This window comes from Sebastes fasciatus, chromosome 11 (assembly GCF_043250625.1).
Source record: "Sebastes fasciatus isolate fSebFas1 chromosome 11, fSebFas1.pri, whole genome shotgun sequence".
Classification (NCBI taxonomy): domain Eukaryota; kingdom Metazoa; phylum Chordata; class Actinopteri; order Perciformes; family Sebastidae; genus Sebastes; species Sebastes fasciatus.
Genome location: NC_133805.1, coordinates 14005090 through 14024447, shown reverse-complemented (window position 1 = coordinate 14024447; position 19358 = coordinate 14005090). Strand labels below are relative to the sequence as shown.

General features: G+C 40.3%; 1 protein-coding gene across 1 annotated transcript in view; it reads right to left on the bottom strand.

Annotated features, from left to right (window-relative positions):
• LOC141777006 (SPRY domain-containing SOCS box protein 4-like) overlaps positions 1-18459 on the bottom strand; it is an 84196-nt gene extending 65737 nt beyond the window's left edge. The window contains exon 1 of the mRNA XM_074650913.1: positions 18218-18459. The gene's annotated coding sequence lies outside the window, so the exon portion shown is untranslated. The remainder of the gene's footprint in view (positions 1-18217) is intronic.
• Between the last annotated feature and the right edge of the window lie 899 nt (positions 18460-19358).

Here is a 19358-nt window from a genome sequence, read left to right as displayed (position 1 = left end):
CAGGTTGTTACCATGGCGTTGTCCGGTCTGGGCGTTGTCTGTGTTTTCGTCTTACAACTTTAACCCTTTCACAGTGTGTTTTCAGTTCATGAAAGTTAATTATAACCTTTTTAGTCGCCTAAAAATGTCTCATTCGGCATTTGGTTGTACTTAGCTTCACCCTCTTGTGTCATTTCTGGTTGCAAATAATCCAAATGTGACGGACAAAATGCCAAACTCAAAGCTTCAAAACAGCAGTCCACAAACCAATGGGCGATGTCACGGTGACTACGTCCACTTCTTATATACAGTCTGTGGTCCTGCTCTTACTTATTCTGTATTTGCATTCGAACCAATGTTCTGATATTAAGCTGATGATGAAGTTTCATTATGATCCGTCTGCTTTTTATCAAAGAAGCACATATATCATCAGTCATTTTTTGTATGATCATAAATGGTCAATTTTTTCTTCCAGAATCCTGGATGTCCAAAACTTACTCCTGGGCCTTATGAATGAAGCTCACAAGGGGGTATTATCAACAAGATGGGGTGTTAACTCTACAGACAGCTTTTAAGACAAACAAACAGACGGGACACAGTTCTAAGTTCAATGTGTCAAAGCTGAACAACAGTAGTGATTTTGAAGTTTCACCTTTATTTACATTTCCTACTAAATGGTTTACATAAGCAGGTTAAAGTGGAGACTCGCTGTGTTTAAAACCTGTCTGACTGCTCATGTTTGTGATTCCTTGTGCAGCTGTAAAACTGTCTAGCAGCGTTTTGCTCTATGAAGAAAAAGGTGTAACTTATTTGAATTTTGTTTTAAGAGTTGTTTTCTCACTGCGAGTCTCAGTGGGACTAGTCGCAACTTCTTGTGAGATGTTCCACAAGACAAGGATGTTAAAGGGACACCACTGATTTCACACAGTTTACTATTCACCCTGTGAATAATGTATAATGTTGTATAATGCTTTTTGTGGCTCTAGAGGAGCTTTCTAACGTCTAAGAAAAAACCCTGATATCTCTGTTGAGGTTTGAAGACTACAAATATTTAACAGACAGCCTGCATTACAAACTGGGGCAAGAAGTTTCAAAGACGCTATTGAGCTGCACTACGGGAGAAGTAGGACTCAGTGTTTTTAGAGCTTAACTGATACAAGGGACTAAACGTCACGTCTCTGTTGCTTCAATTTTGATCACGTTTTTATGTATTTCTCACCCATTTAACCAACTTTCCAGCAAACAGAATATTTGGCAAAGTTGTTCACAAAGAAGGAAGGACTAGTAGGAACAAGAGGAGGGATAAGGGGCCAGTGTACTTCATCAGGACCGCTTGTTGGGTGGTCAAATAGCTTCGGAAACTCAAACTATTCAGATGTCGGATTAGGGGGGGGTCTGTGTCTATCCATTTCTGTAACTTTCTGACATTTACAAACTCTGTCATTGGCCAGCTGTGTGGAGGAATTCAACTTCTCTCTCTAGCTCTCTATTTTTTATTTGTTAAAAAAAGATTGCACCGTTATCCCCATATGAAAATAAAGTCACAAGTTTAAGAGAAAAAAGTCATAGTATTATGAGAATAAAGTCAAAATATTATAGAGTAGTAATTTTTACGTGTTACTTTCTTTTTTTCTCGTAAAGCTATGACTTTATTCTCGTAATATAACAACTTTTTTTTTCTCGTAAAATTGTGACTTTATTCTGGAAATTGCAGATTATTTTTCCCCTCAAAATGGCCCTAATGCTCCGTAACACATTTGCACTTGGGCCCTCACTGCATTAGACTTATATACTATATACTTAGACTATAAACTGTGTTACCTTCATCACACTGCTTAAATGTTTTGCGGCTCCAGAGAGATTTTTTTCTTTTTTTTTGCCTAAAATGGCTCTTTTGATAGTAAAGGTTGCTGACCCCTGGGTTAAAGGAATGGAGAGTCAACGACAAATGAAGCCGGACCTGGCTATAATGACACGAGAGCCATTACAAACAAGAGAACTGAGTAAAACTCAATGCAGCAACAGACAGAGTCTCATACATTCAAATAGCTTATCTGCTCTGGCGAGGGTAAAGGTCAAACTGATGAATATCTGCTTCTGAAAACAAAAGACCTCGGCTCATTATACATCAACCTCACCGAAAACACCCTCATATGTCATACGATCTAATGTTGCCATGACAACTACAGAAGTACTGAGGAGGCACGCACGCACACACATACACACACACACATACATGCAGAGACAGACAGGCGTGCAGGCGACAGATTTCAGTAGGAAGTAGGCCTTCACAGAGGATGTCGCCACTGTACGCGTGAGAGTACGAGTGGAGGATATGGAGAGCCAAATATAGGAACAGAATAATGAGCTTCGTATCATCGGAGCCATCGGTTCCATATCTTCTCCGCTTTCCTCATCGCTCCATCTCCCTGTCATTTTCCCTCTCCTCCTTCCCCCTTGAATGGACCAAATATTTCCCTCGGGCCACTCTCCTCTGTAAAGGAGATATATTGCACTGGGAATTTTTCGATTATGTGACGCGGCAAGCTTTTCCTAAAAAAAAAATCCTTACAGGTACCGGCAGGATATTGGACAATTTCCGCACCTCAAGCACAGAATACTTCAGATCGTGGCAGTTCATGGATCCAGCTAACAATTAAATCAGCACAATTTATAGCTCTTACTCACTATATTTTAAACCATCCGCCCGCTCGCTCTCATCCCCAGCTCTCTGAAGCTCTGAACGTTTTAATTTGATGTTAATACAATGTACCCAAATTCACGATTATGTAGGATATTACTACTGACATTCCTGTAATATTACGTCACAACGTCTGCTGCATTAGCCATGTGTTTACTACGTGTCTATGTGCATATAGAGCGGGGAAGTGAGATCAGATCACAAGCGGTCACTCAAGACGCATGTGGAGACAATCAATCCAAAACCCAAGGATATTCAGTTGACCATCATATAAAACAGAAGAATGCAGCAAACTTCACATATGAGAAGCTGGAACCAACAAATAGTTGGCATCTCTGCTTGAAAATCGGCTCAAACAATTAATCGATTATCAAAATTGTTTAATAGTTTAAGCGACGACTGACTAATAGATTAATCCACTAATTGTTTTAGCTCTAATCCGCACTCTTGTTATCTCTTGGTCTCTCTTTCCCACACAGACACAAACACAAGTGTTGTAAGTTGGACGTGCACTCTCCAGTTTCACAGCCACCTCCTGTTTCTTTGACTAATTCAAGGCGACCGGTCAGATCTGTTACAGACGCAGATGAACCAGCTCGGAGGCAGAAGCCCTGAAGCACACTGATGCTTTTCTTCTCTCTTGCCGCAAATTGTCGACATCTGTCATTTGAATTCAAACACCTGTTGTTGTTTCCGACCAAGGAACCGTGGAAAGGAAGATGACAAACAGCTGGCTCACACGTGTCAGGTGTTTTCATGTCACTGTACCTGTCTCATATCCTGTGTCTGCCCACTGATCTGTCAACAGCTTCATCTGTTCGTCTAAACTGGCAGATTTCATTGTACAGAAACATCTTTATTTCTGCTCCTCCCTCTTGCATACACACATGCTGCTGTGTCTGACCCAGATCCTCGCTTAATGAAAAACAAAAATGAATGAATGAATAAATCATAAGTGGGGGATGCTCTCCCCGTTATGTGAACCTCACGCCCTTTCCGTCTCTTGCAATATTTACCCATCTCTCTTTCTCTCTTATACATACAAACAATATCTCAGTCATTCTACTCGCCCACACACATTTGCTTCACTGAGTCTTCATCATCTCTTGTAATCCCCCACAAGTGGTAGTTTTCTCCTCTCCTCTCTCTTTCTCTTGCACACACACACACACACACACACACACACAGACTGTGTTTCAGTATCCGGTAGTAAAGCACAAAGTGCTGACGTAGATGTAGATGACATGGTGCTTCTGTTCTAAGTGTTCTCTGAGAGCTCCACTACACTCATTTTCAAATTGAGTTTGGTGTGCGCTCAAAAGCTGTCGAAAGCGTAGCTGGGTGCACATGCCACGCTGGAGGTCTTTCCTCTGAGATGAGATGATGCTGGAAATAATTCTAGTGGTGAAAGCCAAAACAAAAGGCAAAGTCACAGCTAATAATACAGGAAGAAGAAGATCCTGTAAAAGCAACAAAAACAGCAGTCAAGGAAATTGTATGTTCATTCCCTAAACCAAACAAAAGAGATGGCACGGAGAGAGATTCCTCTTCTACAGCAACAGATGAGGAGTGAGGATGAGCAGGTAAACGTATGTTTAGATCAACCAAAACGAGTGACCACTATCATTAATATTTATCATATATCTATGCTGTTTAAAAAGCAACCCATTACATTATATTAGGCACAAAATAAAAAAGTGTAGAGCTGCAATGACTAATCGATTAGTTGTCAACTATTGAATTAATCGGCAACTATTTTGATCGGTTTGAGTAATTTTTTAAGAAAAAAAGGGTCTGATTCCAGCTTCTTAAATGTGGATATTTTCTGGTTTCTTTCCTCCTCTATGAAAGTAAACTGAATATCTTTGAGTTGTGGACAAAACAAGACATTTGAGGACATCATCTTGGGCTCTTTGGGAAACACCGATTAACATTTTTCACCATTTTCTGACATTAAATAGACCAAACAACTGATCAATTAATCGAGAAAATAATCAAGAGATTAAAAGACAATGACAATAATCGTTAGTTACAGCCCTAATTAAGTTTGTGTTCTTGCATGAGAAAGGTATTTCAAACACTACATTTTGGAGTATCCTGTGTGCATATTGTTCATGATTCAGGCCTAAATATATGATACCTACAGGTACATGCTAAACGTGATTACCAGCACATTCATCAGGTGGACACAAATACGACTCCACATGAATCATACTGTTGCTCCATATCTGCTGGATGCATAAATAAGCAACTGTTTGCTAACAAGTTCGCCATATATCATCTTAAAAGCTGCTGATATGTCAGAGATAATATATCAGTGATGGTCTCCAAGGGACCAAAAAGACTGTTATTGCAGGCTTAATGAGTCAGTGGATGAGTCATTGGCCCTGTTAAATCAGGCCAATACATCTCATAATGATCCTTCCAGATTTACCTGAATGTTGCATACAGTTTAGCGTGGTTTCTAAAATGCTCTTTGGGCAGTGTGAAAGAAAATAAAGCTTTGTGATGTATTAAGCAACAACAGTCCTGCTAAGTTTTGTGCATTCAGGGAGCTTAGTTGAAGGGTGCTAATTGGGAGCATTTCTATTCCCTCTGCACGGCTCTCAACGTGGCGACGGCCAAGCTGGCGGCTCGTAGCCAGCAGCGATAACAGTGAAAACTTGAGGTGGAACCGCAGAGTGAGTGCTATACGCTTCTGCAACGATGTCGTCGGTCGAGACAGCGTTATCAGCTGTAACCTCCGTATGAGAGCAGTGCAGAGTGGCGGCCGTGAGCTAGCCAGTCGGGCACGCTCATATGCACAAACATGCACTAAAAGTACACACGGCCAGCATAGCCGTGTGTACGTCAACTCCGTGCTATGTCAACATAGCACGGAGAAGCTCAGATTACAACACACACACACACACACAGAGGGAGAGTGACTTCATTCTCTGCTCAGGTAGACATTACTCCTCTATATCTTTACATAGCAAATAGCTGTTTGCTGCTGTATTAATGCTCTGGATATCGTATAGAGCCCCTTTAAAAATCACATGAAACCGATTAATCTTAGTCTCACAATTTGTCCCTGTAGCTAAAGTGGAAAACTGCAGGTAGAGAAACCAATCACTCACTGTCCACATGAATAACATGAAGTTCTGACTGGACTCAAAGGCCACTGCAGGGCTTGTTTTCCCACTATATTTATTGCCTGTGAGAACACACCAATTTCCATTTTCTTTCAACTGCACTGACAGCTTAAATTGCTTTGTGTGACATAGTAGTATTTGACATTTTCATTATAACTACTACTTTTCCCTCTCTAGGTTCACAAATATATCCACCAAATCAGGTTTAAAAATGGGGGGGGGAAAAAAATATTAGCAAAAGCCTTCCCATCGCATTTGAAATAACAAAACAAAACCTCATACCGCGCAGAAGATGCTGAGGACGCCCTGAAACAATTTGAAGGCGCTCTGACAGACTGCAGGCTACGCTGGGATGGTTTATTCATTTCAATTCTCAGCTAATATAAAGCACGCATAAATAAACAAAGACGTGTAAATAAATACATTATTTCTTCCCTCTGCTGGCAGCTAAACATATACACGCACATAAATATTCATAAACACACAGCTGCTGAAGGACGTTATAAGGCGGTCCAGTGCAGTGACAGGCTGGAGCTGGTTGATGAGCAGTGATTGCTGTTATATGATTAAGTGAATACTAACTGCTGATCAATCTCTCTCTCTCACACACACACACATATACAGAGTGGGCTCCACTCCTCCCAGACTGGTGACACACCTCATCAAACTGTGGTCTGTTATTAAGCAGCGCTGACACGTGTGTTTGTGTCTGCCTGTGTTCATAATCATACCAGTGTGTGTGTGTCACTGTCTGTGCGGCAGCAGCAGCAGCGTGCCTTCACAGCATGTGGTCGGTGGTGGTCTGGTTTCCGCTCAGAGGGCTGTGAAGTGGCCTGATGAAAGCTCACACATGGTGGCAGCGAGACGAGCCTGATCTCCTGTCCAGACCGCAGCGCTCAAACGGCTGGACGACACAACTTCCTGGTCTGTCGCAGACATTTAACAGTGACGGGATGCTTAGCAAAGACTTTCACGTCACGTTGTGGAAATGAGCTTTAATGTCTGGATGGTGCCATGACGAGCAAAAGGGATGTTCACACTTTATTCACACTGCCCACAGAACATGAGCTGAATTCACTTTCTGGATATTGTGATAATTAATGTAATTAATTAAAAAAGGGTATTCCGGTGAAATAATATTGCACTTCCATAGTTGGACGATTCACAAGAGGCAGATTTTTAAAAAGACAGAAGCAGCAGAACTTCTGAATTTAAGTCCCTCGTATGAGTCAAGCTCCCAAAACACTCAGTCCTTAATTTCCCATGATGCAACTTGACCTGGTCTTTGCTTAAGTCTTGTTACCGTCATATGGGATGGAGTGTAGGGATGGGAAAAATTCCTACGTTTACGACTTCCAAGCGTTGACGTCACAACTCTAGACAGATGTGTGATTACAGAGTTTGTCGAGTGAGGGTTATAAATAGTGTATTGACAATATAATACTATATATCCATTCAATTTGGGCTTAATTACCTTTAACAAGTGTCTTTGGCTGATGTGTGGCATCCCCATTTTCTCGCTTTCATGTATTATGAAAGCCCAACTTGGATTCATCTGAGCTTTCAGAAAAGTCCAATGCTGTGTTCCCACCTTACACACAGTGGCTTTAATATTGTGTCTCATACCCCATTCAAACCCACATCTACAGTATATGTTTAGGTCAATGCGCATCAGCCGACTAAGTCCATCCTCCAAACCAGTATTGGATGCGGCAGACTGCTCAGCTTTGGTGAACTGGAACGTAAATTAATTCAATTATAACATTTAAACGTCATTTAACCAGGGAGCGTGCATATGGACAGACAAAGAGGTGAAACTGCAACTTCACTTTTATCTGCTAATTATTCAATATAGTTCAGTGAAATTCCCTGATTATAAGTGTACGGATATACGATGCAGATTGGAGTCTCTGCCAATAGTGACAACCAGGGTGATAGCTGTCTCATATGAATGGATTACAAACACAAGCAGAGTAGACTTAAGACATAAGCTTGTCTGTTTAGAGTAATAGTAGTTTAATACCCCTTCCAGACAAGTGTAAACCCAACAAGACACGTGACGCGCCGTTCTGACTTTGTTCTTGGTTGAGCTCGGGAGGATGGGGCAACTTTAGAAGTTGTGTTTACAAATCACAAGTGTCAGACAGCCTACGTTAAATATACAGATAGGTGACAAATTAAAGGAACAGCCTGTATAAATGAGTGCTTAAACATACCAAATACAGATGTTTCCATACAGTGCACAAGGGTCCGCTGCAACCGCATTCAAAATGAATGTGAGGACTTGCTTTTTCGCCGTACTGCCGGATCTGGTGTGAATGCAGTCTTAGGGACCATTTCTAACTCTTGATCTCAGTTCAGCGACAGTATGTGATCAGTATGAATTTATAAAACACAGTACGTGCACCTAACGTAGCAATGAATCATTTATATTATCATGCTTGTCTCTATTCTGGGTCTAAACACGTTTAAATTCACCACCCTCGCTTCTCACCTTTACATAGACATCACCATCTGCAGTGACACACTCCACTGTACTCCCTCTTCTCTTATCCTCCCCTCATATGCTGCAGAGGTCTCTCATCTTTCTCCCACATTTCCTTACACCTCTCTCTCCTGTCTTCTCACCAGTTACCTCCATCCGTCGACAGCCTCCGTCTGAAATGACTCATTACAATACAAGCCTCCTTCAAGAATGCAAACCTCTTTTCCTCTTTTCTTTCTCACCTGTCTCCTTTTTCTCTCACACACACCTCTTTACTTCCTTTCTTCTCTCAGTCCGCCCACCCTCTCGCAAACTCGCTCTTTCCATGTTTCCTTCCACCATATCCGTCTTTTATTCCTCCAATTCCTCCTATCTTCCTCCTTTCTCACCCCTTCTGCTTCCATCCCTCTTTCATCTCCAATTACGTTTTTGTGTGTCTGCATAGTTTCTGTTCAAGCACCCCTTTCCTTCCTCTCCGGCTTTCTGCAGCCAAAAAGCATGACTCCCTCCTCCTGTCACCCCTCGTCTCAAAGGTGCCCGTCACAGAGTCAGTGAGTCATACGTCTGTTCATCCCTACCATGATTTAGCGTGACATGACATCAAAAACCGAAAAGCCCCCAGAGTGCTACACACACACACACACACACACACACACACACACACAAACAGAGTCCCCTTGACTAATCTCCCAGGCTCGTGTCCATCATTAGCTCACTATTAAACAATAGGGAGCAGAAAGAACCAGCTGCAAGCCACAACCAGCTGTGCTATTATTATCTCCCTGCTGTGTGTGTGTGCGCGCCATTTTTTTCAGACCCCTGTTTAAGCCTATATTAACTTTTCCCAAATTGGCAGCTTTTGATCATTTTCTGGCTTTCCTCCCTCATTTTAAGTGTGTGTGTGTGTGTGTGTGTGTGTGTGTGTGTGTGTGTGCGTGTGTGTGTGTGTGTGTGTGGAGGCCTATCTCCATAATTAGGGCAGACCAACCACACATGGGTCTCCCCTGACACTTCCCCTCCAAGACCTAAATATTCATGAGACTCTAAACGCTTTCATGGGCTCTGTAATTATGGCCAGAAAATAGACGGAGAGAGACAAAGACAGAAAAGAGGGAGAGAGTGGGAGGCAGGGAAGGAAATGCCCTCACACTTTTTAAACACAGGCTGTCCCATATTAGCAGATAATATCAACACTGTCATGAATTTCTGCCATCCAAGCAAAGCTGGGGGACTATTTCTAGAGTCATCATTGCTGCACTAAAGAGTTGCTTAATTTGACAGGGAGAGCTCATTTTAAGCGTGAATATTAAAAGATGATATACAAATTACTCTCCGCTGTGAATTGAAATGATGGTATATGATGGTAATAGGGTGGATGGATGTGTGGAGCTGTAGTGTCACAAGAGGCAATTCTTCTCGACAGTTGTGGACAGAAATGGAACAGTCCCAGGAATCAAAATCAATAATCAGTTATGGCATTACTTGTTTTTGTGATGACTTCAAGATACAGACTCCCTCAGTTTATTCTCCATTTGGCGTGGAGTATCTGCCAAGTAGAGCTTGGCGAAAAAAAACTAAAATGTACGAAGGCTGACATCAGGAGTCGACCTGAGAGTGATTGATCTAATTTGGCTCGTGCAGGAATGTTAAGTAAAAGCTTTTCCTCAGCGCTAAAAAGCTACAACACCTACTCCTAGGCTTCTCACATACTATGTATGTGTACTATGCATTACATTCCCAATAGCTGTACTATCGTTACAGCATACTTTTGTGTGAATAAACAGCAGTATGTATCTTTTTGGACGCACTGAGCCGTAATTTACGTCGTCACTTCCTGAGCGCCTCCTTGCTGGTTGGAGACGTGTCACCATGGTAACCCGTGCCAACCTCATGTGAACAAAACAACGGTTTGTGAGAATCTGAAGAGAAGTCTGAATTAATTTTAAATATACATTACGCCTAGGAATGTGAAATCTTATACTTACACTTAAAATTGAAGGGTTATTGATGTTACAGAGCTGTCCGTCAATATCCGTTATGAACGTTGTCATTACTACTGCATTGCATTGTTGGATATTTATGCCGCCGTAGTGTCCAACGATGCATACTGTAATATTTCACCAAAAATAGTACGCAATTTGCGTAGGTTTCGGACATGCTAAAAAAGTCACACATACTGTTTTAGCGTACTAAATAGCATGTTATTATGGAATTTCGGACGCAACCCAACTCATCATCCAGTCACATGCTACTAACTCTGTAGCTTCTAGACGCCCACAGTAACGTTAATATTGCCGTTGCTTAGCAGCGGTGTTCTTCACGACTTAACCACTTGAACGCCAAGCATGTCGTGTACACGACCTCGCATGTTGTAAACACAAGCTCACGAGTTTCATTTGAAGGCACCATGTATATGAAAACGCCCTTAATTTAGCATAAACACTGGGAAAACGGGGAAACAGCTACCCTGGATGTGTCTGAACAACCCCTATAGAGCTCAATCATTTTCACAGATTTTGTTACCTATTTAACAGAGCCAGGCGAGCAATCTCCCCCCGTTTCTATTTTTTATGCTAAGCTAAGCTAACCGGCTGCTAGCTGTGGCTTCATATTTACAGTACAGACATGAGAGCAGTATCAATTTTCTCATCTCATTCTCAGCAACAAAGCAAATAAGCATATTTCACAAAATGTAGAAATGTTTTTTTGTCGCATATTTAAAACATGACCATATAATGCATACTTGTTATTATCAGGACATCCTAAATATAATTGTTTTTTTTTAAATTTGTTGTCAATTTTATTTTTTAATTTATGTTAACATTTACTATGCCATCAATATTATGGCTATATCCCAGCTGTAAGGCGATGCTAGAATAAAAAAAGTGTTGGGATTCCCACAAGCATTGCAGTCCCGGGTTCATCCCATTCCCTTTAAGGCCTGAGGACAAATCTAATATCACATATGATATTAGTGCGAATATGATGTGTGGTAAGCAGGCCTTAGAGTGCTGCCTGGTCTATTTTTGGGTTTATAAGTAAATAGTCGGAGAAGCCAGCAAAGATTCCTGTTACAAAAAACACTCTGATGATGATACGCGAGAAGACTTCAAGGCTTTTAAAGAGAATCTCTGGCAGGAAATGCTGTTGTGTTTTTCCTTTTCGTAAGACAAAAGAATCATGCAACATCCAACCAGACATTTTTTATTCACTCAGAGCGTATCAGAGCAGAGGATACACCCTGTTAGTTTTCAATCCATTGCAATTTCCTCACAATTTTTTTGCCCCAGCCAAAACGATCACATGCCTGCTTTAAATTCCAGGATGAGTCAATTGATTTTATCCAACTGGAAAAGCCATCAGATGTCTCCTGGAAGCCATGAAACCGCAGGCAGACTGCCGCACGAGGCAGCTGATTCAGAGCTGAGCGTCCACATTGACACATGATGACGCTGCACTGACACACACACACACACAGAAAAGAAACACTTCACTATTGAGGAGGAAGAAACACACACACACCCAAACAAACACGCGGACAATGAATCACTACAAGATGACAAATGAGCAAGAGCACCACACCTCAGACAGTGCTGTCATTTATATGTAAATGAGCGCGCCTCTACTTCCACCACGCAGCCCTCCTTACTCTCCAGAAACCAAACTTCCGATCGGATCAGACACGATATCAGGACGAGATGATTGGGAACGACGGGAAGCCAAATGTTACGTGACAAGATGAGAACACAATGAGGTGAAATGAGCTAAAAAAAAAGATGCGGTGTTTACGAGGAGCGGACATTGGCTGTAACTAAGGTCGGTTTGTCTCAACACTAATGATTTCATGTCCCCTGTTGTCTCCTCAAGGGCTCCAACTGCTGGCGTGTCAGGCGTTATTCCCTGCGAGGGGGGACTTTGATTAACGACTCACTGCTGCAATCTCTTCCTCGACAAACTGACTCGCATCACACAGGATGACAACAAGATGACAAGCAGCATGAACCTCGCCCCGATAAACTGATGAGCAAGCTAACAAAAAAAAAACACACACACACGAGGAGATGCACCAGTAAAGTTACTGATCTTCAGGAATACATGACATCTCTGCCACTCACTGGACTGTCAGGCACCAGGAGGAAATCTGCACAGATTACTGTAAAGTGCACTATTTGTTGTTAGCCTGTCATTGTAACGGCCTCTGTGAGTCACTCTGCCCACACACACACACACACAGCTGTACACACACACACACACAAGTCGTCCACTTGCATTTAGACACAAACTAGCTGTCAAGGGCAGCGCGCGTCTTCCTGTTTGTTTCTCTCTGCAGCAGCTGATGTCATTGACTTCAGAGCGCAGCAGTGCATGAGAGGGCTGTTTTCCTTGAGCGACGTCTGTGTATTTGTATTATGTGTGTGTCTGTGTGAGTGTGTCTGTGTGACTTTTTGTAAGCTCAGCAGTCTATCACTGTCTTAACAAAAGGCTGCTGAATATAAATCCGTTCCCACTCCCAGCTGCCAGGGAGAGATGCATACATTTACATGGTTGTCCTAGGACGGAAATATTTAAATGACTATACCAATAGTGAACCAGACACATACACAGACAGACGGACAGAAAGATATATACATATATATCATTCTATTACATATAGTGCCTTCAAATGGGGTGGTGTTTATCGTGTTTACAGGAAGAGTCCATATGAACCTCGTGTTGTATTGACGACCTTGCAAGTGGAAAGTTGCTGAAAGCTCCGAGTTCACGAGTTGTGACGTGTTTGTTGACGTTGTCAGAAACAGCGGAGGCCACGGAAGTTTCATTTTCGGTGCATAATAAGTTAATATATTGTAATTTTAGTCATATATTGTAATTCTTCGTAATTTTATAATATGTCTGAGGAAAATGTTGATATTCCCAACGGCCTCATCTTTTTCCTTCATCATTATGCTTTTCCATTTACTGCATTATGTTACCCACTTGCTAGCTTGCTAAACTGTTAGCCTTTGCGGCTTCTAGACACCGACAGTAACGTTAATATTGCCGTTGCATAGCACCTGTGTTCTTCACGACTTAACCGCTTGAACGCCAAGCATGTCGTGTACACGACTTCACATGTTGTAAACACGAGTTTCATTTGAAGGCAGCATGTATATAAAAACGCCCCACGCCGCTAGCATGGCTTGAAATGCCAAACTTTCACTGGTTCCAGCTTCACAAATGTGATAATTTGCTGCTTTTCTTTGTCTTAAATGATAGTAACCTGAATATCTTTGGGTTTTGGACAGTTGATGAGACAAAACAAAGAAATTTCAACATGTCACTTTCAGCTCTTGTGATCACCATTTTCACTATATTCTGACATTTTAAATTACTGATGATGAATCACTAATGAAGATGATTGCTAGTTGCAACCCTAGAGATAGATTACATATATAAATCAAAATCTTTTCAAAGCACCAATCTATCACTTTGCTCATGCTTGCCAAAGCAAGACTCTCGCCATTAGAAACACACCACTCTGTGATCTATTCTGTGCCTTGCTATAGACTAATTTGAGGCTTCACAGGTTCAGATCTTTGAGCCTGCTTCCTGTAAGAGCCTGCTTCCTGTGGTACTCTGCTGTGGCACACGAAAAAACACTGTGGGGGAGGCGGGGAAATAAAGTAATTAAAAATAATGATGGCTGATGGAGAACAGCTCATACTGAGTACAAAATGTTGGCCGTCTTGTCACCGAACCGCCTCGTGTGACACTGAAGGATGAGCACGGTGATACACTGGGCACTTAGCAGAATGAAGATGAGCAATATATGTCCGTCAACTGGCAGGAAACTGACCTAAAATTAAATCTAAATTTCTACTCTGTGACCAAGATGTTGATTAATTGATGCGCAACGACACTGAGTCAACTCCTTGGCGGTTGTTGCCTTTGAGAACTACCCGAAAAAGTCGCCCATCACTGCATTTAAATCAGTCCTCTCTGACATCACTGGCACCCCTCTGTACAGGGATTACTCCAACACGCTTCAGGCAGAACTTCCACTATCTCAGTTTACGGATTTTTGCGGTTCTATACATAATGCCAGTCAGTATCTGTTCAGTTTAAGTAGCAGTGACAGGGTGTGATAAGACACAGCCGAGTTAAAAACCCTTATCTGGCCTACGAGCTGAATCCCATCTGCCTCTCTCCTCACCCTGACTCATAATGCTGCTTATTAGTCCCTCTGGAGGGATAAAGGGGACAAGGGCAGATTTTTAAAAAGGGAGGGAAAAAGCAGGAAATAAAGACAGAGAGAAAACAGATTAGGAGGGAGAGAGCTGAGCAGGAGGAGAGAGAAGAATGACAAGAATGTACAAGACTAGAAAAGGCTCAATTTTATGAGGAAACTGTAAGTGTGCTCACTTACGCAGAAAACTGCAGGTGTGACCTGGGAAAATGTTTTTTAAAAAATAAGTGTTATTTGAAGAGTAATAGCCAAAAGCAGCTGAAATCAGTTGAAGTGGATTCGCTGAAAGCATTTGAAATTTTAATTTCAAGCTAGAGGCAGTTGAATTGTCAGTTTGTATGTCAGCACTGAAAGTTGATGAGTAAGTACTGGAAGCAGTTGAACTGTCATTTAAAGAGTAAGAAATGATTCATTAAACCTATTAATTTGTTAGTATGTATTTTATGACAATACTGCATGCATTTCTTTTCTTTATGATCATGACTGTTATTATTATTTTAACAAATTTCAATTTATTTTCCACTCACTTACATACCATTATTTTTTTTATTATTATTATTATTATTATTAATAATAATAATAATATATTGTCTGGTTGGCTGTTTTTCATTGCTTTTAATTTATTTTGTTTTATTAATTTAATTAGTTTTCTTTTTTTCTGTTTTTATTTTAGGGCTGTGAAAGTTTACACAATTTCTTTTACGCATTAACGCAACTTGTGATTTTTAGGTCGTAGCCGGCTCATATGAAGCTAGAAAAACGTAAAGAATCCACTGGTACCAACCATGTCATGCTAGCTTGTCAGGAAGGAGGTTAAATAACGCTCCAAATAAATAACTTACTCTTAATTTGGGGGAAAAAAATCGAAAATCAAGGGGAAACTGTCATGGCCATTTTCAAAGACCTCTGACTATGGACAATCTTGTGATTAATCATGATTAAATATTTTAATCGATTGACAGCCCTATTTTATTTATTTATTTTATTTCTCCTCACAAAAATATTGCTTTTGGATTTATGATTGTTTTGTGGCATGCGCTTTGACCTGGTCATTAGTATGTGATGGAGTCATTTTGTATTTTGGAGAACAAAGCGCATGTTTTGTTTGGCTGAGTCAATAAATTTAAATAAATTTTAAAAATGAAAGCAGCTGAAATGTCAGTTGAACTTAACTGTGCTGAAAACAACTGAAATTTCAGTTAAAGTTGAACTGCCAGAGATAGTTTAGAAGAAGTGAATAGTTGAAGTGTCAGTCGGTACGTGAGGAGTGGCAGCAGTTAAAAATGTCAGTTGGAATATTTGAGCTGTCAGCTGAAATTGTCAAAAATAATTGATGTGTAGAGACTGAAAGCAGATGAAATTTCCACTGAAGTTGAAGCGTCAAAGATAGTTGAAGTGTCAGTAAGTTCACGAGCTGAAGAGGCAGGAAAGAAGAACAGGCAGAGCGTTGTGGAAAAAGACGGGCGAGAAAGACGTATGCAACATAGTGTTCGAGAAATGTGGAGAGAATACCAGGGGAAGGGCCGTGGAAGCAGAAGAAGAGGAGGTGGAAAGGAGGAAAGTATGGATAAAGGAAGATGAGAGGGAAGGAAAAAGAGACACAGGCAGCGAGGGGAGATGCTGGTGAGCAGACTGACCTCCCATAGTGACCGGCTGGTTACATCCAGTAGACAGATAAATGACTCCCTGTCACCATTACAATGCTCCATCCCCCCCTCCTCCTCCATCTCTCTCCCCACCAACCACCCCCCTCCCGTATCTCGACAGGTCATCCATCAACCGGCAGACTCCACCCAACCTCGCTCTACACACACACACTTTTTTTGCCTATTACTTGTTATTAAAGCAAATGAAGCGATGCTGCACCTGGTACATGTGAGGAGGGGAGAGAGTACCCCCCGTTTCCACTGTTCTCCCTCTACTCTTCTCTCCTCTTTTACACTCTCTACTCCTCTTTCCTCTCCTCCCCTCCCTGCTCTTACCATCTGCTCTCCATTTTATCCATGTCCTTGTCACCTAAACCCATCTTTAGCTGAGTAAATGTCAAGGTGTAGCAGCCACAGAGGGAAATGATCACTCACAGAGTACTGCAAAAAAAGACATTGTTACTTTTAAAATAGTATATACGCAGTACGGCTGTCGGCAACTAAAGAAATTCTTAGTTGACAAACACTCATACGGTTTTGTTGATTAATCAATGAGTTAATATAATCGACAGATCTGTAAATCTGAGTTTCTCTGCAAGAATCATGCAAAAGCACCACCTTAAATCTTGTGTTTACCAGAGATGTGCTTCTTGGAAATAAGTCATTCAACATAAAAAAAAAAAATAATCGAAAAAAGAACTCTTAGTCGATAAACACAAAAAACGTCCGATTAGGGGGCAGCCCTAATACACGCACACCTATAACTCTCTAAAAAATAATTCTATTAGGATATTAAGCATCTTTAGGCTTATAGAAACAGCCAATGTTGATCAATAGAAGTCAATCATTAAAGGTCCCATATCGTGCTCTTTTTCAGGTTCATACTTGTATTTTGTGTTTCTACTAAAACATGTTTACATGCTGTAATGTTAAAAAAAAAAACTTTATTTTCCTCATACTGTCAGCCTGAATATGCCTGTATTCACCCCTCTGTCTGAAACGCTCCGTTTTGCAACAGAATTGTGTTGCTAGGCAACAGCTTTGGTCCATGTGTACTTCCTGTCAGCTGATGACATTCACATACACACTGTAACCAGGAATAAAGTGGGACACATTTAGAATGTTTACATTTAAAATTGTGTCAAGGGTCTAAATATTGTATATTTGTGACATCACGAATGGCCAGAAATCCTGACCGCTTGTTCTAAATGCAGAGTTTCTGAATACGGGCTGTGTGTATTTCCCTGTGGATTGAGCGTTTTAAAACTTTCACAGTATTTATACAGGACTTAAGCCTGCTTTATAATTAAAAAAAAACATGAAAATCTCACTTTTTATAAAATGGGACTTTTAAGAAATAATTGTAATTTTTGACAGTGCAATTCTCTAAGAGAAATCAGAGGGGTTACAAGATGTTTCTCTTTTATTGTGAAATACTAGAGTATTTAACTGTTTAGCGCACTAAAAACCTTTCAAATTAAAAGCAGGAAACCTCAGTTTTTGGTTTTAATACTCACAACATAGACAAATGCAATGTGTGACAACAGGTAGAGATTGCTTCATTTGGTTGGAAACCACTGGTATACTACTTTTTGAATCCATGTTTTCTTCAGATTCCTAATGAATGCACATCTCTCATTGTTCACTTATAATAAATACATCCACATACACACATCACATTCAGGCAATACAGAGATTCAACCTTTCCATCCCATTACTGTGTGCTGCAAGATGTGCACAATGTAAACATGTAAACACATACACAGTACATCATATACAAGCACATGCATTATTGCACATTCATGCACATTAATGTCAACATGTCTCACTGAGTATTTCTGATGCAGCTCACCTGAGAGAACTTCAGCACACACTACTATAATATAACACGAGGCGACAAACTAAAAGTAACCTGAAAAGGGGCGTGAATTTTAAATCTATACATTAAATCAACAGACTTTTTTAAAAAAGGAAACCACATCCAACTACACATAATGCTCCAGATCCTGTGGTCATCTCACCAGGTGTAAACAGAGAAACACTCACCGACTTTTCTCCAAAAGACACTTTTCTCAGAGGATTTCTCCACAGTGTAAGAAGGACCGAGGCCTCTTCCTCTTCTCCGCCGATGACAACAACCTTATTCCGGCGATGTTACTTGTGTTTTCGAGGATGTAGCGACGGTTTCTTTGTTGCAGTAAACTGCAGCTCGACACATCATCCAGGCAACGAGGGAACCGATGCGGAGTGTCCGTTTACTCCGCAGGGCGAGCGCTGATTGGTCGCTTCCACCACAACACAACGTTCTGCTCTGACGCTATTTGCTCAGGCTCTCATGGTGCGTTCATAGGATCCCCGGAAACTCAGGCTCCTGCTGTACTAATTTATAGAGCTGTGCAAAAATAATACCAGTAGCCTACTACTACAGCTGTTACTACTACTACTACTACTACTACTGCCATACGATTACTTTTTTTCAACATACTATACTATGACTTTTTTTTTCACATATTATAATATAATTTTTTTTTATCACTTTTTTCGACATACTATACTTTGACTTTTTTTTTTTTTACTTTTTTTTTACTTTTTTCGACACACCAGGACTTTTTTCGTCATAATATATTTTGACTTTTTTTTTTTTTTTTTCACATATTATAATATACATTTTTTATCACTTTTTTCGAAATACTATACTTTGACATTTTTTTTCTTTTTTTTACTTTTTTCGACACACCAGGATTTTTTCGTCATACTATATTTTGACTTTTTTTTTTTTACTTTTTCGACACACCATGAGTTTTTTCGACATACTGTACTTTGACTTTTTTTTTTTTTTTCACATATAATATACATTTTTGTAATCACTTTTTTCGACATACTATACTTTGACTTTTTTTTTTTTTTTTTCACATATTATAATATACATTTTTTTATCACTTTTTTCGACATACTATACTTTGACTTTTTTTTTTTTTTTTTACTTTTTCGACACACCATGACTTTTTTCGTCATAATATATTTTGACTTTTTTTTTTTTTTTTTTCACATATTATAATATAATTTTTTTTATCACTTTTTTAGACATACTATACTTTGACTTTTTTTTTTCTTTTTTTTACTTTTTTCGACACACCAGGATTTTTTCGTCATACTATATTTTGACTTTTTTTTTTTTTTTTTTTAC